The sequence below is a fragment of the Lygodium microphyllum genome, chromosome 25, assembly GCF_053477565.2.
Source record: "Lygodium microphyllum isolate KBCC chromosome 25, Lygodium_microphyllum_v1.1.10, whole genome shotgun sequence".
NCBI lineage: Eukaryota > Viridiplantae > Streptophyta > Polypodiopsida > Schizaeales > Lygodiaceae > Lygodium > Lygodium microphyllum.
Window position 1 is genome coordinate 37,160,457 of NC_141159.1, and position 25,201 is coordinate 37,185,657.

The 25,201-nt window shown below is 41.1% G+C and overlaps 2 pseudogenes; both read right to left on the minus strand.

Annotated features, from left to right (window-relative positions):
- Positions 1 to 1,844: 1,844 nt before the first annotated feature.
- On the minus strand, positions 1,845 to 3,106 carry LOC148014097 (uncharacterized; annotated as a pseudogene).
- Positions 3,107 to 21,815: 18,709 nt separating this feature from the next.
- LOC148014098 (ADP/ATP translocase 1, mitochondrial-like) lies at positions 21,816 to 23,413 on the minus strand (annotated as a pseudogene).
- Between the last annotated feature and the right edge of the window lie 1,788 nt (positions 23,414 to 25,201).

The following is a 25,201-nucleotide window of genomic DNA, read 5'->3' on the forward strand; positions in this document are numbered from 1 at the left end:
GATTCATTTATCATTGGGCGATACATTCATTATTTGTAACTGGATGTTTGCATGATTTGAACAGACAAGTGGCTATTCATGTCTCGATGGATTTTGGATCCATTCACACCAACACCCCCCCTTGGATCGAAAATCCATCAAAGGGGATGAGGTATTTTATTACATTGGTGTTCCTACTACAAGTGCATGATGTAGTGCCTATATGGTATGAGATTGTGCTCTCTTTTTTTTTTTTTGGTCAAGGAGACAATTGTGCACTAGAAAGAAAGGAAGTCTATAGCTTTATAGATCAGCTTATAGACCTTACATTGTTTATCCAGGCTCAAATGGAAATTGATTCATGAAAAAAATACAAAGTGAAATTTTTTTCTTGACTTTTGCTTCCACTTGTGGTTCATGACTTGCGATGTTGACATTCCAAGATTTTTTAATGAAATTCTTCACTTTGACTTGTCCTAATTGAGCTCCATCCATTTCCCCCCTCAAGTTGAAGGGAAGAATTTTCATGATATCGATAATGAAGAGTATCTGTCCATCAGTGAAAATAAGAAGCATGGCAAGATATTGAATAATTGTTGAAATAGGATCATTCTGTTGTTGCTGCTCCCTTTGCACTAAACTTAGAAAAGCCTTGAGATCCGCACGATCAGAATCCAAAGAAAGAACATAATTTGAAATCATGACCTCATAAGAACCAACTAAATCCATGTGATGATGTCCCAATGCATGCCAAATTGGTTGTGTGACACTTGCCCATGACGTTTGCAATAAGGGAATAGAACTTTGTGACTTTGCTGTCTTTAGAGAGGCAATTGAACTGTTGGAAAAGGGGCTTGAACCCTTTAAAGTTGTTGTCTTTGTAGAGAGGATTGAGCCCGCCAAAATGATTGTCTTTGTTAAGGGGATTGAACCCTAAAAAATGATTGTCTTTGTTGAGGGGATTGAACCCTCTAAAATTTTCCAACTAAGAGGAGCGACCTCTTGTATTGCTGCAGGAATGACTACTTCTGCAGGCTTTGATATTGGAGAACCACCATGACGGAAACCATAAAGGCCATCGTCTTGATTGAGAGATTCCCATAAATTTTTGCATGCTATAGGAAATACTTCGTCTGCAGGCTTTTGAAGCATGCTTGAAATATTAGTGTTGATGGCAGGAATTACATGACTCACCATTACCTCTTTCTGTTGAGTAATGAACAGCGCTCCCCTCCAAACATCATGGTAAACAACAATAGCAACAACAGGTGGGAAATTGGTATGAACATTGGATGGAGAATCTTGATCAGAGGCACGCATGGCCTTAAAAGTATATTGTCCTTCCACATGATGGGCTGTTGGAATATGATCCTGGTTTTCAGCAGAATGAAGCGGCTGGGAAGTAATTGTGCCATTAGCATCAACAACATGATCAGAAATATTTGCAAGATCATGAGTAGCAAGATTTTCATGGGAATAATCAATGTCTCCATCCGCAAAGTGAGTCACTGCATCACGATCATTGTGAGAATTAGAGGCATGGACAACACCAATAAAAGCAGCACCATCAGCAGCAACAGGGTCGCCATCATCATGAATCATTGAGGTCCTGTCTCGAAAATTGATCACTCCCAAAGAAAAGAGAAAAGTGGAAATTATGGCATCATCCTCATCGCAGGCAGCAGGACCGCCCTGCTCTGATACCATGTTGGAATCATAGCCTGGGGGCTGTAGAGCATCAAGGAGAGGAGCCATGTGAGGAACCGAGAAAAAAGAACAGCAGTACGATAGACAAGAAGAGAGAATGATCTATGTGCGGAGGAAAATTATTGACTTGATTCATTTATCATTGGGCGATACATTCACTATTTGTAACTGGATGTTTGCATGATCTGAACAGACAAGTGGCTATTCATATCTCGATGGATTTTGGATCCATTCACACCAACAGCAATCTCTCGTAGTACTCGTCCCACTTCCACACCAATCCTCGACGTACATGGTTCTGCCACAATACAACGTCTCAAGTCCTCTTGCTGTTGGGTTTCCGTTTCTTGCTCCAACTCAAATTTGTACCATAGGGCCCAAAAATCTCCAAGATCAGGTGCCAGGGTCGTAGTGCGCTCGAGCCATGTCCTAGCTTCGTCAACCATCTACGACCATGCCAAAATAGCTTCGCAACCGATGCAATAACATAAGAGTCATGGCCGCACTGCTTGAAAGCATTTAGACATTCGGTCTTTCTTTGAGGCTTCGGGGCCATTTCAATTGCAGTAGTCCATAATCGTCTACTAGTAGGGCATTCTTTTAAGGCCTTAGCAATAAGAGACTCGGCTTCCTTGTTCTACCCTCCTCTCGCCTCAGCACGAATGGCTGCTAGCCATAATTCTAAGTTCTGAGGATTCTTGAGCCTTGCTGTAGTCAAAAACTGCCCTAGCCCTGGTCAACCCACCAACTTTTTTCCTCCAGTTGGGCCTGCACAGAGCCATAGCGGAATACTGTGGGGACAATGCTTCAAACCTCTTTGGAATGTTTCTCCTGGAGCCCTTGGACGGCCCACATGATCCTCTAGCTGGCCAAACATCAGCCATAGCTTGAAAAACCCTGGAAACTGGCTGAGCCCTTTCTCCAGTAGTTGCTTTTCCTGCAAAACAATTCCTAACTCACACTCCACCATCGTAGATTTCATGGACACAAGTCCTGTAGTATTGCAATATCCTCTTTCCCTTGCTTTACGTAAGAGAAACTTTGCTCTCTGAGGCTCTTGGTTCTCAAACTCCAGCTTGAATGCTGCTAGCCAAATTTCCTTAGACTTGGGAATGGCAACATATGATTCGTGGAGAATAACTCAAGCTAGCCATTTCTCCTTGGATCCCGTAAGCCATAGTACTTCGGCTTGAGGAGGACAGTAGGTGACACCAGTTCGCAGTAGGGATTCCAGGGAGTCCCTTGTTCCATGGCTTTTCTCCAGCTAAGCAGCTCTAAGCCACATTCTCTTCTTACCCTTGAAGACTGAAAGAGCATGGGCATAAATGGCCCTTGTGGTCTCAATGGAGCCCCCCTTCTCACATTTCTTTGCATCTGCAAGCCAAGTCTGCTTACGATCATCTTCCTCCAACTTCAACATAGCACCTCTAGATATATACCAATACATATCCATAATCCATGCTAATAGAGCTACCCTTCAACTTGAAAGTCTTTGTCACCCTCACTTTATACTTTTAAAGTAATGACCTTTGAAAAGATTGTGTAGGATAAGCTTCTAAAAATCGCATCAATGTCTAATTTTGTCAGTGTACAATTCTCATCTCCAATGTCACTAGTATTATACTTCAAGCATCTCCGATGAGCTATTTGCACTTCCTCTTCTAGTTAATGATCACCTCATAACAAGCATCACATAATTTATCTCAAAACTCTATTTGTGATTCTCAAAATCCAAGACCAATGAGCATATAGTAATGTTCCCTAAAACACATCCCATTCATAGTTTAAATTGAATGACAAACAAAAATATACACACAATAGAAAACAAATTCCTAATGACGCTGACTAATGAGTTCAAAATCCTGACGAAAAACTCTCCGGTTAGGTTTGCAGTGTCACAATAACGTGTGCATCTCATCTACTTCTGAAGGTACTTTGGCATTCTCCATCTCCCCTGGACGTTGGGTCCTATCTTTGCAACTATTTCTGTGGCTCTGTAGTGCTTTGTGCTACATTATTGTACTTTGCATTGTTCTGTTTCTCCTTGGTAAGATTAAACTTTACCGATTTAGCAGAGGGAACGTTCTCATTTGGAATTGTTGGATCTCCTTTCTTAGCACGTGTTATTGCAACAACCTCCAATTCCACCAAATTGGAAGTAGGTTTTTGGGTCCTCTATTGAGTATCAAGAGTAGCTTTTACAGGAGGTGGACTTGGACAGTCTTTTGCAGTGTGGCCTTCTACTTTGCATCAACTGCATAAGAGCTGGTAGTCCATGGACCTTCTAGGGTTTGGACAATTTGGTGAGATATATCACTTTTCTCCACATCTGTAACACTCCACCTTTGATCTTTGGGCATCGCCAAAGTGTCGTCCTTTGTAACTTTGAGAGGGAGACCTCCTTGGGTCGAAATTAGGACCAAACTCTCTAGGTTTTGGTCTAATGTCGTGGGTGGTTATCTTGGATTCCAACAAGTTGAATCTTGCTTCTTTATCTTTATTTCTTATTTCATGCATCTCCTTCAAAGAGTAAATATCTTATGTATAGTTCTTTCTCCAATAGTATGAATAGAAGGCTCTAGGGATGGTTGATTTTTGAGTACATCCAATGGCGAGAGAGAGAGAGAGAGAGAGAGAGAGAGAGAGAGAGAGAGAGAGAGAGATTGTATGTGGGAACTCCAATAGTTACCGTGTGTGACTGGCCTTCCCCTTATTCAATAGTCATTGAAAGAATAAAGAATGAAGTAACAATGATGGGCGCACTGCCTTAATATATAGTCATTGAAAGAATAAAGAATGAAGTAACAATGATGGGCGCACTACCTTAATATATAGGTGTGCAGTGTCAAAGGGAAATTGCATCGAGCCACAAATCCACAAAGGATAAGCGTTAGGATAGGATGGAGGAAATAAGGTAAGCATTAATAAGAAAGATTCACTGAAGCGAGGAAGAAAACCTTGAAGCTGATTCTTGAAGTTTTTTAATGTAGCATCACAAGCTCTATTCTTGAGATTGCATCATAAGGAACAAAGTTGTTATGTGGTGGCATTGAAGGAAGAAGAGGTTGAGATTCTTTGTTGAAGTTAGTAGAATTTGGGCACTAACATAATTAGATTTACCTCCACCTTTTCATAAAGTTCATATAGAAGATGAGAATAATCTCACAATCTAACAAGGCATTGAAGAAGGGAAAATGTTTGATTGCACTTCTTATAAGTTGTTCCAAGCTGTATCTAATAGAAAAAAAGTTAAAGAAGTTCAAGCAAGCATTAGTCATGCATGTTTACTTATGATTTGCTATTTTCACTATCACATAGAGTAACCTTGATGCCCTACATGTTCCTGTGAGTGTGACAATCATTTAGCATGAAGATGCTGACAACCCTGTATGAGTATCCAAAAGCAAGAGCTTAACTATGAATAGCTACGGCATGAAGGTCTTCTTCAATCCTTTTGTTGTTGTTTACTTACAGTCATCGTATAATCATTGCTTTCACTTTGAAATATAGCCATCTTCTTTATAATTATTAAGATCACAAAACGTACTTCCTCAATTGTTATATACATATATATGGTTGTGGATATATATCAACAAGGGCCCCACGATCTTTCACGAGTTTACCCGGTCATTGGGTGACTGTGGGGCCCACAAATTAAAAGCCCCCTAAAAGGGGAATTGGTCTCGCACGGAGGATCATCCCAAGGATCGAATCCTGTACCCCCCATTCCACACAGTGGTACTTTAAACCACGCACCCGTGAATCACATTGATGAAGGACTACTATCTCGTTTCAACTTAATTTTTGAAAAGCAAAAAGGTTGAGAGACCGGCAAGCAACCAGGAGTTACCGGCACGTCCCCATAAAAGAGAGACCCATACTGAAATTTATCTTCGGCCGCATTTCTTGTCGTGGCAGACTACATAATATCCTGTGTGACGCTTTCCTCCTCTTCTACGTCCCTGAGTGACGCTAGGATATAAATACTGCAGAAGAGCCGCAGAGTATTGTGTTGCAGGGTGGCACTGTTCTTTGATTGCAATTAGTGCTTCTAATCAACTCATTGTGTGGACCTGCATCTGTTCAAGTGAAAGAAAAGAGCCTCTATCAGCTTCTCTTGTCCTCTCTTCCAGGTCAACAGAAAGCCCTGGCTTTTTAGTGACTGATACGCTCTCCTCTATGTCGATAGTCTTCTCTTTTGCTCCAAAGTAAGCATCTCTAACTCTCTTTCATGGGAGCGCTGCTCATCATCTTCAGCTATGTAACCGCCTTTTGATCGATATGACGCCACCAAAATGATTCACACGTCTACATATCTATTGTAGGCTATTCCTCTCGCAGGATATACGGGGAGAGTCAAAAGCTTGGCAATCAATACAGTCACCATTCTTCTTCATTGCTGGAGTCGATGCTTTCCATCGGTGTCCCTCCCCAGACATCAGAGCGGGCCCTTCAGCACCTCTATTTTCTCTCTTTTCTTACGGAAAAGCCCAGCCTCCTCTTCCCCCCCGGCACCATCCATGGCTAAAAAGACGTTCGTCTTTGCTCTTTACTTCACAGGTTTGTAAAGCATACATGCATACTTTTCTCAAATTATCGCATGAATTCATCACGAATAACTTTTCATGTGCTAAAATATCTCAATGAACCTCCTCCACACTTGGAATAAAAGTATCTTACTACGGCTATCTTACTAGGGCACCTTTTGCTGGAATTATCACATCTCAACAAGCTTCATTTAATACATAATCCCATGTCTTTGCAAAAGTATGATGAAATGCTCAATTTGCAGCAAGCATAGTCATCATATAGGCAACCTCATCAACTTTAACACCATTGCAATTTGGCAAGCCAAGGAACACCTTTTATTCCTTCTTGAGCAAGCAAAATAGACAATCGTTTCTCACCCTCATGTGCTAACATATATACTCAAGTCTTCAAGACAAGCATAATTAATGTAACTTTCTACAAGCATCACTACAAAGGATCTCCTAGCTCATATGAAAGTAGGCAATCATTAAGTATTCTCCATAAAAAACATTGGGCCTATTATGTGTCACTTCTTATTCTCATGGCTTAGAGAATCTGTAAAAGGAAGCATACTAATTAGTTGATACACAGCATCACAATAGCAAGTAAAGTCTACTTATATGACAAAATGTGACCAGCTAGGCAAAGCCGTCCTTACCCCCATCAATCTCCTACTTAAAGGCAATTATGCTTTAGTGAGGAGTTTTAAAAAAAAAAGAGAAAAGTTACAACATATGCGTAGAGTACAACATGATGAGAAAAGAAAGCATCTCATCATACGCCCATCAATGCCCAAAGGAAGGCATATCATTCCACTCCCATACTTTTACTGAGAAGATTTGCAGGATTTATATATGTACGTACCTTGACAAGCTCAATGGAATTTTCCTCTACCACCTTCGTGATGAAGTAATAGTGCATCTCAATATGCTATCTCTTAGCATAGAAGACTAGATTATGGTTCAATTGACTAGTATTCATAAAATCTGAATGTGGTGTAGAGGTCATATGCATCTCAAGATTTACAACCAAATAACCTAACCATAGGACCTCCTTGCAATCCTCAATGGTTGCAATGAAATGAGCCGTGATAGTAGAGAATGCCATGAAATTCTATACCCTAGTTATCCAAGAGATAACATCTCCAATATAGGTGAAGACATATCCATAGATAGACTTCCTATTGTCTATGTGATGTATAATTTGAGTCAATATAGCCCATGACTCATATATACTAGCCACCATAGAAAATGCAAAAATCTAAGCTGATGAGAGGCCTACATCAAAATACATCAAAATACATCAAAATACCCACTGCCGATGCATACAAAATCTTGGTCATCTCAGGCCTCTCATCATCTGGTTGTAAATAATTGGCCTGACTAACATTCACATGAGAACATAAAGGACAAGAATAGGCTTACGATCTTACACAATATACATGCCACATAGCAACATTTAAAGAGATTCAAATATTCATAAAAAACCCCCATTGTCACTAAAAGCGTTGGTATAGAGGTTTCAACAGATTGGTTGCTATCTGCATTATTATATGCATCGTTATTTGTGTCATTATCTATGTCGCTATTGCTAATAGCGATGCAAATAGCAACACTTTGTGATGCATATACCAACTTGGATACGAGTTGTGTAGTAAATTAGCAATACAAATAACAACGGTTATAGAGAAAAAAATGGTGGCCACAACACCATGTGCTGAATAATATTTTGCAAAGCAATAACATATTGAATACACAATTGTCATCAAGAAAGATGCAAAATTTGCATAAAACCACAAGACGGATAACTCATAAAATAAGACTGGTGATGACAACGTATAAAATTTGCATAAGATCACAAGACTGATAACTCATAAAATAAGACTGATGGTGACAACGTATAAAATTATATGGAACCATGGAGACGAGAGTCCAAAACAAACATGAAAATCTATTTGTAGACATCGCAAAATGTAATTTTATACAAAGGATCATAAATATATCTAAGAAATGCTACAAGGAAAAGACTTGCATGGATCAAAGAACCAAAAAAGAAAATGATGTGCGCTTCACAAATCCAAGTGCATGCTACAGCTCCTGGCCATCTGAAAGCTCATTTTCCTGACGCAAAGGGAGGGGTATCGAATGAACTCTAAAAAATAAACAACCAAACATTAGTCTACCATACATAATGCATCACAAAAAAACTAATGACTATAAACAAGAAAGAGGATTGACTTACTCGGCCACCGCCTGCATAGAATTTATGGATAAATAGAGTGAGGCCATGTCTCTCTGCATATCGAGTCTTCAAACCTATACGATCATGGTTTGTGATGGAATCCTACAAAGAAAACAAAATAGCATTGTTAGAAATAAGGTTGTTAGTATAAGTGATATTCCAAATGAGAAAGTGATAAGAATCAAAAGGAAACTTACAAAGTCCTTCAAATAAGTCGTATGTTTGCCACTCCCTAGATGATGTACGACCCCTGCCTCCAATCGTGCCCTCACTATCTTCAGCTATTGTTGCCATCATCTTGTAGAGTCTATGGCCTCCTCCCTAAGTCTTTGCTAATCCTTTGCATCCAACCACTTGGAATTTGAGATGCCAATCTTGATTGCCTTCATGCATGTGTCGGATCGTCCGTGTGACGTGTCTATATGCGTACATACCATCATCCACGTAGTGGAAAGCCTCTTTGTTGACGTAGGTACTAGAAACTCCTCATGTTAAGATGTCACTACATAGTTCTTGCTCCCCTTTGGTATGTTCTTCCAATGGTCTAGAATGTTGGATCTAAATAATTATTTTCACAATCTCTGATAGGACCTCAAATGGGCTGGCACTGGCTATGGCACTAGCCCAACCTCATGCTCATAACAGACAAACACACGCTCATGGCCTCGCAGGCTAGGAGCGTCAATCTGTTGCTAAAGGACGAACTATCCTAAAGCCTAATCTATGCGTTTATAGTTTTTTAGTTTTGTAGTCCAACATTTCCCTTTCTATAAACTCCACAAAGGGGGAACCCATACACATTGGCAATGCCACAATAATCACATACATGGGAGGCAACCTCTCGGTAGAAACACCGCAGCTCCACTACAGCTCTCCTACATCGTAGGGATTAGCCCCTTGATGCATTGCTCAACATATAAAACAAACGAACAAATTCCACTCTTTCATTTCGAAAGTGCTCTAGGAGATACCATGTTTCCTTACCAAATAATCCCCCAAGAAACGAACGTCTATCTTACAGCTTAGGATGCTTTTCCACACTCTAGCGTGGGTCATTGTCATTGAAAACATGTGCTACGTATCCAGGCCTTCTTATTTTGACACCATGGTTTACATGCACATGCAAAGTGAATGATCCTAAAGTGCTCAAACATAATTTTCAAATTAGCAACATGCTGTGCACAACCAGGCTTCCAAATGCTTATTCCTAACCCCTTGCAGCGATGTAAGGATAGCACTGAGACAACACTCGTGCTACTATCCTCTTAATCAAAATAACACGGACTCTATGTCATGGTATGCATCAGAAAATTAACAATAATCAGCACGCAAATCACACCATTCAAATACCCCAACCCCCTACGTTTAGGTATTGCTTTCGTTGTATAGGTGTAGAGGTTCATTTTGTCATGTTTTGATGTAGAAAAAGCGATAAATCACAAACTTTGATAAGGATATAGGGCAAACTGAGGCTAAACCTCATACTTTGCCACTACCATACATCCACAAACAATCCTTATATTTTTTCTTATTTTTTCAAGACGTATTTCTATTTTTCCCCTTATTTTTTATTTTCTTGATTTATTTGGCAGTAAAATATGCTATTTTTTGGTTTTTCTTATTCCAATCACTTCAGCATACTAACATTCAATTGATCTTCCATATTCCCCCAATGGGAACACCTTTCACCTACCCGAAACGGAAATACTACCATTTTACCACTTAAAAACCGCATTTCGAGTTTACGGGAATTAAATGAAGCATGTAAATCATTGCAAAATCAAAATTTTCTGATACACAGCAATTATTCATAATGCAACCAGTATACAAACAAATTTTCATCCAATAAGAACATAATTATCATCATAAATTATAAAAAATTCTTTATTTTCTTCATAAAAATGGTCATACGTGTTTTTACGTAACCCGAGACGCCTTGAATGACTACATAACCAGAAGACGGAGCCTCCATTTCTCTCAATCCAATGCTATACATCAATATTTAGTATCTCCATCAATCTCCATCACCACTTCCTTCCTTCTCCTTCCACGATTCCTCCTTCAAGATAGTACACATGAATAGCCCATAGAGAAGCAAGAGAGGGAGGAGAGAGAAATACTAGATTCTGATCTCTTCATCCAGACAGCCATTCCTCATGTGAAGACCGGTGATAGCATCAGCCAAGAGGGAAAAGTTGAGGGGTATTCTCTGTTAGATAGGTTACTTGCAGCCTCCATGCATGATCATGAGGGAGGAGGACGCATTTTTCGGCGCATCTTCACGCCATCTTCATGTCCTTCTTCTCCATGTTTTTTGATAAAAAATGGATAGGGGGTTAAAATTCCCAAAGGGCACCCTCCCTTTGGTGTGAGTTTTGGTCCACCTTTTCGTATCTTAGTCATTTTGTGGTCTCTTCCTCGTCCGGACTCCATTTTGAGCTCTAAAAAATCCTGCACGTCCATCTTGACATTCCACACTGACTGGCAGGTCCTGACATCCCGTATGAAATTCAAAAAAATTATCAAAAATTCAAAAGTATCGCTCGAGTGCATTTTAAAAGCCGTCTTTCACTTGGTGCTTAAAATCGTCCTAGCTGCAGCAGCCTTCGATGTCAAATATTTTTTCCCTAAATTCCATATTTTTTGGCAAATTTTAGGCACATCCTAGGCTCAAAACTCTGCTCTCATTGACGACCACGGGATAGGGCGACTTAGCCTGTCAAATCCCACAATAGATCTGCACAAAGCAACCAAAGGAAGCATCAAGCTGATACAAAATAGATGCATATTAAACACAACACAGTGCTCACCCTACCCTCTGACAAAACCAAGGCATGAAATCCACAAGGAGTAGGCCTAGCATAATTTGATAGAAGGTCCGAAGCTAGTCACTAACCGACTGCTCCAACATGACCAAACTAAAAAGAACTAGCAAAGAGGTCGCCCTAAGTGGTGGTCTGAACTACCTACCTAACTAAGGACAATATAACCAAGAGCTGCTACTAGGTGAGGACTCCTACAGCCTGATCAAGAAATATTTTCTTTTAGCACATTTCTTCTTTGAGGTTTTTTTTTTCCCATACTTGGGCATGTAAAAAGGAGGGAGCTGATCGTAGTGACCCACTCATTAAAAAAACGTTACTCGTAAAGGAGAGATATCACCTGGATAGGGCCATGAGAAGTCTCCACACGACATAGGCTCCTTCGAAGCTCTTCTTTGAACCTGTCTAGCATAAGACTAAAATAAGAAACCATTAACCGCACCTGTACTAAATAGACAACTAGCCCACTTGGCCTAGTGAAATAAATCATTTCTCTACAAAAACTGATTGGCCCTCTTGGCCTAACGAAATCAATCATTTAAAACCTCGCAAAACTGGCCCTCTTGGCCTAACGAAATCAAACAGAATAGCACTTACACATCCCTCCCCGAAATGGTACAGATATACAATAAGATGCTCCCTTCCAAGGAGGAAGAATAGGGCTCGCAGCCCTAAGCTAAATGCATAAGGTTATGACCCATCCCTCCTGCATATATAGCAAGAGGCGTACGCATAACATGTTGTCTAATCAACCTATGGGTCCAGGATAGCAATGATAGATTGGTCTCGGCTACTCTTTGCATCACCCATATCAACCATCGCCTGCCATATATTACATGCTCTGATAACATTCCCCACAAGCGACCGGGTCCTGTCTCATTATTGATAGCAATATCCAAACTAGGACCACAGTTGAAAAAAATGTCTTCTTCATAAGCAAGATTTGCCACTGAATCCGCAAACTGATTCCAGTAACGTGGAATCAGCTGAAAAGACACTCTCTCAAACTCCTCAAGTAGGGTCATCGCAGTTCGATGATACATACAAAGGATGGGATTCCGCACTGTGTATGTCCCATCTAGCTGATTCAAGATTAACTGGGAATCCCCTTTTACTAACAACCGCCGAATACCACCTTGCTTGGCAATATGTAGTCCCATAATCAATGCTTTATACTCCGCCATATTGTTAGTGAATCGTGCCCCGAGATAAGCAGCTAACTTTATCATAACTCTACGTCGGGGATCTTGGATTACTACTCCAACACTCCCTTTTTTATTAGGGCCCCTGGACGCTCCATCAAAATATAATGTGTACGTTCACAATGGGTTTACATAGCATGCCATCACGAACTCCTCTATTCGTAATTATGATAATCAAAATTTAACATGTTTAGAGGGTGAACTGACGGCTCCATTCCGCCTTCTTCATTGAACTCAACAGGGATACTTGTCAACAGTCATAAGCAGTGATGGCAGAAGACTTTGATCTCCCACACAAAGGTTCCGTCCTCTTGCTCAATCACTTTGTATCCTTTGCTCCACCAAATAAGTTTCCCCTGATGGTATCTCTACTCCAAATATGGATGCTCCAAATAAGGAATTAACCGCCCCATCAACCAGCTTTAAGCTCTTTTGCAGGTCTCAAATCAGCCCCAGCATGGACCTCCAATGCATTTTTTCGTGTTAGCATACTTAGAAATAATAAGGTTTAATCTTATTAAGATTAACCTTATTTTTAAATTCTACTCCCTGCAAATCAGCTAGTAGAGCCTCACAATCTTGTAGGGGCCATCCCATCTAGGTTCCAGCTTTCCTGGAAATAGCTCCCTATGCGCATCCTAATATAGAACTAACTACCCTTTTTTAAAGGTATACTTCTTTGTTTTAAGGTCGTGCAACTGCTTCATCTGACGTTTAGCTACCTCCTGGTGTAATAAGCTTTGCAATTTCAGTTCATCGAGGTGGGCTATGGTCATAAAACGTTCAAAGAGTGCATCCTCCTCTCCCAAAGAGTGGTTAATTGCAAACCGTATGGTTGGCAACTCGATTTTGAGGGGTAATACGCACTCTTCCCCATAAACTAATTTAAATGGAGTATGGCCGGTAGCTCGCTTAAACGTTGTATTGTACACCCATACTGCCACATACAACTTCCTGTCCCAGTCTCGTTTCTTCTCAGAGACTATTTTAGACAAGATACCCACAAGCTGCTTATTAGTACTTTTGACTTGCCCGTTGGCTTGCGGATTATAAGGGGTCGTTTTATTGTGCTTGATTTGCCAAGCTTCAGTCGGGATTTTGATGACTTTATTCAAAAAAATGGGTTTCACGGTCCGACACTAGTTCCTTCGGTGGACCGAAACGGCAAATAATCTGCTCTAAAAGAAAATTTGCAGTCTCTTTTGCATTATCCTACCTTGTCACCTGCGATTCTGACTATTTTGTAAAATAATTAGTTGTTACTATAATGTATCTCTTCTGAGTAGTAGACGATGGGGTGATAGGACCCACAAAGTCAATGCCCCACTTCTCAAATGGAAGGATAGCCATAATAAGCGTAAGTGGGCGTTTCCTATTCTCTCTGTTGTCATGTCTTTGACAGGTATATCACAGCTCGTAATGTACTCAAAGGAATCTTGGAAGAAGGATGGCCACCAACATCTAGCTGTTAAAGCTTTCTGTGCCGTCAACCATCTAACGAAGTACCCTCCACATGCAGAGTCATGGCACTCTTCCAAGATGAAAGGAACCTCATCAGGCATCACACATCAGTGATGGATATCATCAACACCCTGCCGATATAGTGTTCCTGCGATCAAACAAAACTTCAAAGCTTGTTGTCTGATTTTCCTCTTTTCTAATTTTGATAGACCAGCTCCAGTCTCTCCTGTTGATAGATAATGCGTGATAGCAGCATACCAAGATGGGATAGAAGCTGTATCAATTTTAAACATTTCTTCAATATCACTTCCTTAAGTCACGGTCTCTTTCGGCTCCCCGAAATCCACAAGGCATTCCAAAATACCATGCAACTTTGGTGGCTTACTCTTAATCTCATAATCGAACTCCTGCAAAGTGATTAACCACTTTGCCAGACGATCAGGCGGTTGTAGCTTGTTCATAGGAAATCTAAGCCCTTCCGCCTTTGTATAGAAAAATACATTCTCATAGAGGATGTAGTGCCTGAATTTTTTAGTCACAAAGACCATCGCAAGGCACAACTTCTCCATGTAGGTATAGTTAATTTTTGATATGCCCAATTTTCGACTAGCAAAAGCTATTGGATGATACCACTTTTCCTCCCAGATCTGGGCTAAACAACAGTTAATACTATGCATGGTGGCTGCTAAAAATATGTAAAATACCTCATCCCTTTTAGGTACTTTTAAAACTGGTGCTTTTACTAGCTCCTGTTTCACATCCTCAAAAGCTACCTTACAAGGGTCGCTCCATACAAATAGATAGCTAAAGGATAATAAGTTTGTTAATGGCAACGTCCTTTCTGCTAAGGCATTTATAAACCTTCGATAGTACCCTACTAATGATAGAAAGCTATTTATCTCTTTCGGAGTGCATGGTGGACTCATAGCAACTATAACCTTGATCTTTTTAGGGTCAGTTGCTATTCCTACTGAACTGACCACATGGCCTAATGATAGCCCATAAGGCACTCCAAACACACACTTCTATGGGTTAAGAGCGATACAAAATTGTCTACAGCACTCAAAGAACTTTCTTAAGATAATCAACATCCTTTCCCTTACAGTGGCTGCCCCCAGGTCATCGATAAATACTTTCAACTCGTCTGGGGAGATGTCACCAACGGTCTTGTCTGCTGTTCATTGCCATGATCCAAGCGCATTGCACAAACCAAAGTATTAGCTGTATATAGTTTGTTTATATATAGCATTCCTATTAGCTATATATAGTTTGTCTATATATAGCATCCCTGGTTCCCTCTATATATTCTAACTATGTGTGCTCACTTGATGCACTTCTGGGGTTCCACTTCCGGTGTCTCATATCTCTCTTCTCTCTTCTCTTCCTTTCGTCTCTCGTCTTCCTCGCAATTTCCAATATGGTATCAAAGCAAGGTTCTACAACATCACAATGCGATCCACGCGTGCTCGATTGAGGAGGCGGCCTCGAGCTGCACTGGAGAGGCCTGTGTCGACGATGATGTCTGTGTCGAGGTCGATGTTGACGTTGGTGTTGCTGCCCCTCTGTGTAAAGTAGAAGAGAAGAAGGAGAAGTCGAAGCACCAGCAGCAGAAGAAGAAGACATGATGCACATATATGATCAAACCCTAACAACCAGTACCAATTCCACAAATCGCAGCCAGTGGAGGTCACCCCCACCCCATCGTGAGCACTGTCGATGAAGCATGCGTTATGGTATGCAGGCTTGCAAGCTTAGCATTGCAGAGGCCCACCCTTCCCAGGTGGTGAAGGCCCAGGTGGATTCTCATTCTCAGTGAGTAGCTCTCCTCCTTGCGGATTCCTCCTGCCTCGTCTTCCCTTCGTTATCAGGTACCTTCGTTATCAGGTACCTCTCATCGACTCAAGATTCCTCCCCCTTGCTCGAACATCTGCTTTCTGTGGCTGTGCGAGAGGAGCCTCTCCTCCACGTCCTCTTAGAAATCTGCAGGCATGTCTGGATCCGCCATAAGAAACAATGCTAATGGTACAAGTGCAATCGTACCACCAGAGGATAAGGTGTCAGACTGTGGCATGGCAAGCCATGGATCCATTGCCGCAGTCAATTATACTTCCTGGAAAGTATGCCTGTCAAAGGTGGATCTCAGACTTGCTTGATGGCATGGAGATTCAAGGCATCTTCTTTTTCAAGGATGCCCATGCGTTTGGATGACCTGGTTGATAATAATTATGCTCCTGGAAGGGTGCATTTTGATGACATTCCCCATGGCACAGTAGTCCACATCTCTGCATCTATTAATGTGTTGTCTGTTAAGTGGAGCCAGTGGAAAGGAACAGGATAGTCAGAAGATTCTAAGATCCAGAGAACACACAGGAGCACTGGATGGTGATTATGGCCTTGATGTAGCTAGCAAATCTATAAATCATGAGGTGTGCGAAGAAAGACATGGCCCCAACAGAGAGACAAGAGAGACTATATTCAACTTATCGAATGATCATGGCAGAATGCCAGAGCCGGATGCCATCTTGGAGTTCATTGCCAAGGACCAGGCATGGTATGCAGGAACTGCATCCTTGCAGGGAGTTTTCTTGCATGTTCATTTTCAAGACTTTTCTGTTGAGGAAGATGAGCTTTGGCCTTCACATCGCTTCAAGTCTACTAAAGAAGCAAAGCAGATGATTCGTCCAGTATCTCAAGCCATGCAAGACTATCAGTGTAAAGATGTTCACCCTGGTATGATTCTCTGTGTTGCCTGTCGACAGCCTCTTTCGAAGTGCTTTGAATACTACGATGCAGAGGTGTTGGAGGTGAAGCGGAGTCCACATAAAGTTGGAGCTAATAGAGAAGAATATTGTGAGTGCATATTCAAGGTGAAGTGGCGAGGGGGGCACAAGCAGAAATAATGCCAGGAGGTTCGTTGTGGAGACATTTGTTTTCTTGTGCCTGGAGATGTAGAGGATGATCCTGTAATAAGGAAGTTCCTGTAGACCAACCTTGAAGGATGGTAGAAAGCAGTTTAACAGCTTAGAACAGGATCGGAATGGGACAAGCAGTGCTTTGGAAGATAACAAGCAGTTTGCCAGCTTGAAAAAGGATGGAAATGCAACAAGTGATGCTTTGGAAGATGAGAAAAAGCTTCTTGGAAGCAAATTAGAGCAGAGTTATAATAAATCAGTGTGTATGATTATTAAATCAGATGAAGAGGAGGTATGAGGTGGCGTGGTCTGTATAGGCCTATCACTATCAGCAATGCTTCGGAAGTCACTGTCTGTCACGTTTGAGGGTCTTATTTTATGTTTCAGCTACTAATGATATTCTAGTTGATGATTTGTTTTCTAGCAAATGTTTTGTCTTGATATTATGTTTCCAACTGATGATCTTTGGTTGATGTTGCAAATGATGAGCTCTTGATATTCCAGCTAATGATATGACATTTCTGTTGATGTTTCATTTGCACAATCTAGTACAATTTCTCATCATTTTTATTGCCACTATTTCATCTTTCATGGTTTCATTACACCACTTGATGGTTCAAGAATTTAGATATGATATAGCTGCTGACGTTTCATTTTCCATCTCATAATTTGTTTACATCTCGTCTATTATTCTTTCCAACTGATGATCGTATTTCAGCTATAGTTGATGCACTGATGATATTTTAATGATCATAATATTCATCTCGTTATATTCGAGCTGATGATTGTCAGTACTTTGTTCATCATTTGATTATTCTAAATGTTTCTTTCTTCCAGCTAATGTTTGGCTCTTCGTGCTACGTTTCATATCATTTTGTCTATATTACAGCTAATGCTAGAGCTAATGTTTCATTACTATTCCAGCTGTTGAGTTGTTACAGCTGATGTTTCATTCCTTATTCTAGCTGTTGAGTTATTCCAGCTCATGTTTCGTTCCTGATTATTCCAACTCATGTTTCGTTCCTTATTATTCCAGCTGTTGAGTTGTTCCAGCTGATGTTTCGTTCTTTATTGTAGCTGGTTGTTGAGTTGTTCCAAACCATGTTTTATTCTTTATTCTAGCTCTTGAGTTGTTCCAGCTAATGCTTCATTCTTTTCGTTTTCTATTCTATTCCAGCTAATGTTTGTCTATTCTAGCTTATGATATACGAGTTGATGTTTCGTTGTTTCCAGTATGTTCGTCTATTCCAGCTGATGTTTCATTATTTCAAATTGTTATTCGTCTATTCCAGCTGATGTTTCGTTGTTCCCAGTTGTGTTTTCTTCTTTCCTACTGATGTTTCATTGTTTCTAGCTGTTGTTTGTCTATTTCCAGTTGACTCGTCTATTCAAGCTTATGTTTATTCTACTTGATATTTTATCTATTCTAGCTAAGGAGCTGATGTTGCAGCTAATGTTTTCGTCTTGATAATGCTCATCTCATCCATTCTTCTTTCCATTTTCTAGTAGTATGCCAGCTGCTATTTCGTATATTCTAGTTGATGAGCTGATGAAATTTTCATCGTATATTCTAGTTGCTGAGTTGATTTATGACATTGTGATTGTGTTCTAATGTTGATATAACATTTTCTATTAATTTTTTGATGTCACAAATTATGTTGCATAGCCGATTATATCCACACTCAAGATAAAGCAATTTCATGGCCCTTTATCTCCTTCGATTCCTTCATCTATTGTAATTCAAGATTGATGTAGCTCCTTCATTTATCTATAGTAATTCAAGAGTAATGTAGCTCCTTCAATGCCTAAAAACAGGCACTTGTATATTCAAGAGTGATTTAGCTCCTTTCAACTTTGTAATCATATCTTTTCAATATTAATATAGCAGTAGGGCTATATAGAGTTGTGGGTTTTTCCCTTGAGCCTCCAAGGGTTTTTTCATCCACAGTTAGGGACCTTTATTTGAGCGGGGGTATTAGCTATATATAGTTTGTCTATATATAGCATCCCTATTAGCTATATATAGTTTGTCTATATATAGCATCCCTGGTCCCCACTACATATTCCAACTATGTGTGCTCACTTGATGCACTTCTGGGGTTCCACTTCCGCTGTCTCATATCTCTCTTCTCTCCTCTCTTCCTTTCGTCTCTCATCTTCCTCGCAGTTTCCAACACAAAGGCCATCACATGGTATGCAAAAGTACCAAAGACCGTGATGAAAGTCGTTTTCAACTTGTCCTCTTCTACGATTGCCATCTGGTTGTCTCCTGCAAAGCAATCCATAAACGAATATATTTCCCTACCCACTAGTTGATCCCAAATCTGGTCAATAAATGGCAATGGGTAGTAATCCTTAACCGTCTACTTATTCAGCTCTCTAAAATCTACACATAGTCGGATCTGGTTATTTTTCTTCTTCTTGATAACAATTGGTGAATACCATTCTATGTGTTGTACAAGGAAGATTAAACCAGCTCTCCGTAACTTCTATAACTCCTCAAAAATCCCGTCCCTTAATTCAAAAGGCATACGCCTTACCTTCTGATGCACAGGAACGACTGCCTTCTTTTACAAGAATAGTATGAATAGCCAGACTGGGAGGAATGTCTCTCAGCTCGTCATAACTCCAAGCAAAGATGTCACGGAATTCTTGAATCAAGGAAACATAGTCCTCCCTTTCTGCTGAACTGAGCATGGAACCTAATTTAATTGGCCGCGAATCATCCGGCGTGCCAAGGTCCAACTCAATCACATCTGCGTCTCTTATCCTATCTTCCGGCTCTATTGGCTCATTTAGAGTTATCTGATAAATATCCTCTGTAGTGGACCCCTCTTTAGATTCATCATTGGATGATGTCTCACTACCAAATGGATCATCCGCTATTTCTAATTCAGTAGAGGATAAAGGAGCTCTCTCACTCTGAGGAGACTCAGGGTAAGCATCGACTATTACTCGATTAGCACCTCTACCTAGAACCACTCGACCAGCGGGTATGTCAACTTGACAATCTGCTCATAAGATCGAAGGCCTACCTAGCAAGACTCGATAGCTAGGACGTCCTACAAATCTTATCACCCTAAAGTCCAAGAAGCATTCTACATTTGCGACTGTAACATGGACCTTAGTAACGCAACCTTCTGGTTGCCTTAGACTATCATCAGCCATTCTAAGAAGGGTGGAGCTGTCTTTTTGGATGCCTAGACCCAACCTCTCCACCAACTCTGAACTCATGATATTGACAGAGGACCCAGTGTCTACGATAGCATGCTCTACTAATATTCCATCCACATATGCTGGAACCCTAGGGCAATTCTTTTCAGCATGATCGAACCAATCTTCCCCTACTCGTGCTATGTCCAAAGGTTCTACAATATACCGAATACGCAAGATCTTCCTGAATTCCTTGCGTACTCCTGGAGATAATTTAATCAACTATAAGAGGTTTACATTCGGTTTGACTTCGCAAAGAGAACTTGCTAAATCAAAATCATGATAGGCAGCCAAAGCTTTCTTTTCTCGCGAAACCATTCTTTCTTTTGGTCTCGGGACCGGCTTTGGTGCTTCTTTTTTAGCTCTTTCCTTGTTTCTTGGCACTTCCTCATCCTTGTTAGAATCAACTCTTTTGTCAACAGGCCTTAGAGGTCCCCCTTCCACGCTAGGATTCAGGACTTACGTCCCCTTATCCCCTTGCTTAGGGTTTTCCTCGACCGGTTTTGCATTATCTTTATCACCCTCTTTAGCCTTTTGGCCTCTTGTCATGGCTCTTAGGTTAGAGGTTTCAGCACCATTGACGCATATAGCCTCGATAAGGCTCACTCCATTGCCTTGTGGCAACTCTTCTATAGTGGTCTTTCCCCTTTGCAATATTTGTCTTGGTCCATCATTTTGCTGGAGGTTATTATCTTGCGCTCTATGATTAACTGGACCTGGCAGTTTACTCCTTGTTGGAGGGAATTGATCTTACTCCAACAGGTAGCGACTAAATGGCCCGACTTCCCACAAATGTCACATTGAACATTTGGATAGTTTCTAGGGAAATGTTGTCCGCCACACCACTTACAGCTAAATCTTGAGGGACCACCCTCTTCACGGCATGACTCCCTATCAGATTCTACTGCTTCTTCAGGAAATTGATGTCAATAGCTATTTTCCGATATTGTTCAGAAATCATGTCAGTGTAGTGCTTCATCATATCCTTAACTTCACCAAGGACATTAGAGGCACTCGACTCATAGCCTTGATCATCTATTCGTTGTTGTGTAGTTCATGCAAAAGCTGCTGAACACGGGGTTCAAGATGCTGCAAGGAAAGAGGCTAACAAGAAGAACTTAAATTTTTGATGCCAAAGATCACTATATTGCTTGTCAAGTGAATTACAACAAAGATACTGTCAACAAACAAATTTTGTTCAAGTCCTTTTTATCTCAGCATATAGCTTTTTGGACAAAGATTTTGTAGCTTCATCAATTCATAAAGTGTCAAAGTATCCTGAGCAAGCCCATGTTCATTATATGCTATCATGAACAGTTTTGATACAACACCCTACTGGTATCTCAACAAGTGAGCCACACCTTGGTAACCAAAGATTTGCCAATTGGAGAAACCTTGTCAAAACTTTTCTGAATAATCACAGTATGAAAGCTTTACCCTTCTTCTTTATTTCTGCATCCCTGTCTCCACTCTTCTTTAGGTGTTAATAGAGATTAGGATGATCTGTAAGCAAGCTGGGCAGAATGTTTCTCCTTCTACAAGCTCTGGTACATCCTCATCATCAACTGCAGCAGCATCTTTAAAATTACAGTCGAGCATCTTCAGCATTTAACTCCCTTCAAAGCATCTGTGAAGTAAAGGAACGTAGGATCTGTGGCTCCTTCCTTGTAGTATGCAAAGACCAAAGAAGTGTCATCCTTCATGCTCTCATCCACAAAGTATTGTAAGTCGTTTAACTTAGACATGAGTCACTTCACTGCAGGCTCAATGTTCTTCTTGAATTTATCTTGTCGCTCAGCTTCCCGCCGCTCTTTCAGATGGCCAACATACCCTGTATGTCAACGGTAAAACTTGTTGGTGAACTTCCTCCCAGTGAAGGCTACATCCTGAGCATTCATCACTACACAAATGTCTCTTCTCTCTGTCAATAGTAGCGTGCTATGTTTCCAGGATGGCTCTGTTAACTTCGCAAAGCTCTTAGAACATGCTGCCAGTCGAGCGACTCTACGGCATACTTCTTGATGTTGTTGGCTTCTTTACTGGCATTAGTCCAGGTTGCGTGCCTCAATTGTGCCTGTTGCTGCATACATAGAGCAGGAAGAAAGCATGCAAGCAGCAGGGCTTATCTTTACATTGCTCAAAATGGTTTGTACAGCTGGTCTGCGACAATCTCCATGCGGCGCATACACACCATGTTAGTGAAGAATCCGACTAGCTCTTTAGCGGAGGTGTCCACGATCTGCGGAGACGGGTCAATCTTGTGGGCCTTGAAGGGGATTGCGGTCTCGACATTGAAGGGGTGCAGTCGACAGAGAGGTGCCTGCACGAGAGGCTTTAGACTCACGGACCAGAAAGAATCGTTTTGATGGAGAATTGAAGATGAATGTGTTTCTTGTCCGCTAAACATGCCATAAAACCTAGCAATGGAACAAACGAGATACACAGTATATGCCCTTACTCCCTTTGTCCACTAGCACTGGCGGCCGATTCCGGAAGAGAGATAGAGTCCCCAAAGCGATGGCGTCACATTGATTAAGATTCCCCCCCTTTCCGGCTGATCCCTTCGATTCCCTCCTTAATTGCCTGGTAAAGAGTGAAAAAGCTCCTTTTTGACAAGAATAGGCTAAGCCAACACCAGTAGTGATACTCCAGCCAAGAAAAAAGCTTGCCAAAAAGTTATCCTGAAGACTGCCAATAAGCACAACTAGCTTCAGAGAGTCGTACATTCGTCGTACATTCCAAAGTATAGACCACAGTATACAATGATTCCAACGCAAGAAATGTTGAATCCACGGTAAAGCCCCAGAAGACCGTCAGACGTCAGAGTCTTCTTGTAGACATCCAAGAGTCCATTGAACTCACGTTCCCCTCCTTTCTTTGCAGCCTTGGCATAATTGGCAAGGCGAGTCCTATCATAATCAAGGGAATACACAAAAAGGAGGGAAGAAGCACCGGCCGCTCCACCGGAAGCCAGGTTACCAGCAAACCAGGCCCAATAGCCATCCTTCTCCTTCTTAAAGTTAAAGAGCTTCTTAAAGTAGTCCTTAAACGCAAAGTTGAGAGATTGGGTATGGAAGTATCTGATAACATTAGCAGTGTTTCCACGCCATAAGGATATAAAACCTTCCTCCTGGATGGTTCTTAAAAAAAAATAGTTCGCAATCCCCTTGTAAGGTTCCTGAAGCCGTCCTGCCTTGATCATCTCATCTTGATTTTGGATAAGAAGCTTGACACGTTCTATGGGGGCAGCTGCAGTCTTTGAGACAGCTGTAGAGACTCCTCCCATCAAAAAGTCTATGGCAAAGGCATATGGACCCTTCTTCTCCATGGCATGTAGTGCTAATGTATCTTCTTCAAAAATGCTTTGTCCCGCATATTACATTGGCCTTGTTCACGTGCAACCTTTATCTTCATAGCTTAAATGTTGGCTTCTACAAAGCTTCCTTTGATTCCACGGTTTCCTGCACTTTTCTTGGAATTCATCATTGAAATTGCAAGCATAATAATATTCTTTGGCATCAGTTTTTCATATTTTTCTGACACACACACAACATGCACACAAACAGATTCACACACAAATACAAACACACAAGTGGAGTATGTACATTGGATGCGGGTACTAAAAAAGACGGAAAGATAATGCAGCAATCAAACACAATGAAACACACGCGAAAAGATAACACAGATGCACAACAAAAATGGATGTGTTTACAGCTCGGATGCGCAGCAGCACGACATCCACCCCCTCTAAACCTGCGTATCCTCCGGATGAGCCAACTATCCATGATCATCTAAGTCCACAAACAGGTCCAGTCCTTCATCAGTTTCCAGTAGACCTGTTTCTCCATGAGCTTCATCATCCATATTCTCTGCTTCTTCTGCTAGAATTTCTTCTGACTGCTCTTCTTCTGCCAATGCTTCAAGTGCATACTCTTCATCTTCTCTTCTCTTGAAAATCTTGACTCGTTTTCCAGCAATGGGCACCCTCAATACCGTCCCATCCAATTCAGCCAACTCATAGGTAGCATTGTCAAAAAACTTGTTTCACCTCATACAGTCCAAACCATCTTTGAACCATCTTTCTCATGCTGATTCTCTAGGCTACTGTCGTAGACTAGAACCCAATCTCCCTCTTTTATGGCTCTAGGCCACAAGCGATGCCTCAAATCAAACATGTCCTTGTTTCTGAGTCGGGTTGCCTTCAAACGATCAACTGCTAGCTACACATCTTCTGTCCTTCTCTCTAGTTGACGAATTCGAAGAGCTAAAAGCTCCTCTCTTGATAAATTCTCATGCCAAGGAAGAGCACTCCACGTGAGAGCACAAATTTCAGTAGGCATGACAGGTTTTTGCCCATACATCAACTCTGCAGGCATATATCCAGTAGTCACGCTATGTGTAGAGCGGTCTGCCCACAATGCAAAAGGTAGTAATCTTGGCCAATCTCCAATCCAACCTCTACAAGCTTTTTCCAATGCCTTAACTATCGGCGGATGTCCTCTTTCGCTCTTGCCATTCCCCTCTGGATTATAGGCAGTAGTAAGAGCCAACTTAATCCCAAGCCGTGAGAAAAATTCTCTAGCTTCATTTGCATCTAGCTCTCCACGATTAGCTGTAATCTTGCCTATATATCCATACCTGCAAAATATTTCTTCCAACAAGAATTTACATACTGTAGTGGTGGTCTTCGTCCGCAAAGATCTGCCTTCAACATAGTTTGTAAGATCCTCCCTGGCCAAGACAAGATATCTCATCTGCCAAAGTCCCACTGGCAAAGTAACCAATTCAACCACCCATTTATAATGCATACATAGCGGATAGGTAGGATGCAACTCATCACGATGCTGCACTAAAGAGTAAAGCTGACAGTCCCTGCAAGTCTCCATAAAGTGGGAAACATCCTTATACATCCCTTTCCACCAGTATCTTTCTTTGATTTTCTCATAGGTAGCCCACACACCTCTATGTCTAGCCCAAGAACTCTCATGAAACTCTCACATAATCTGTATCTGCATCGCTGCCTCACAAACTACTCTCAAGGGTAGGCCGCCTCTCTTCTTTGGGTGCTTCCAAAGAAAACCATCTTTCAAGAAATACCCATAAGCCTTTCTTCTGATTTTCTTGAATACATCAT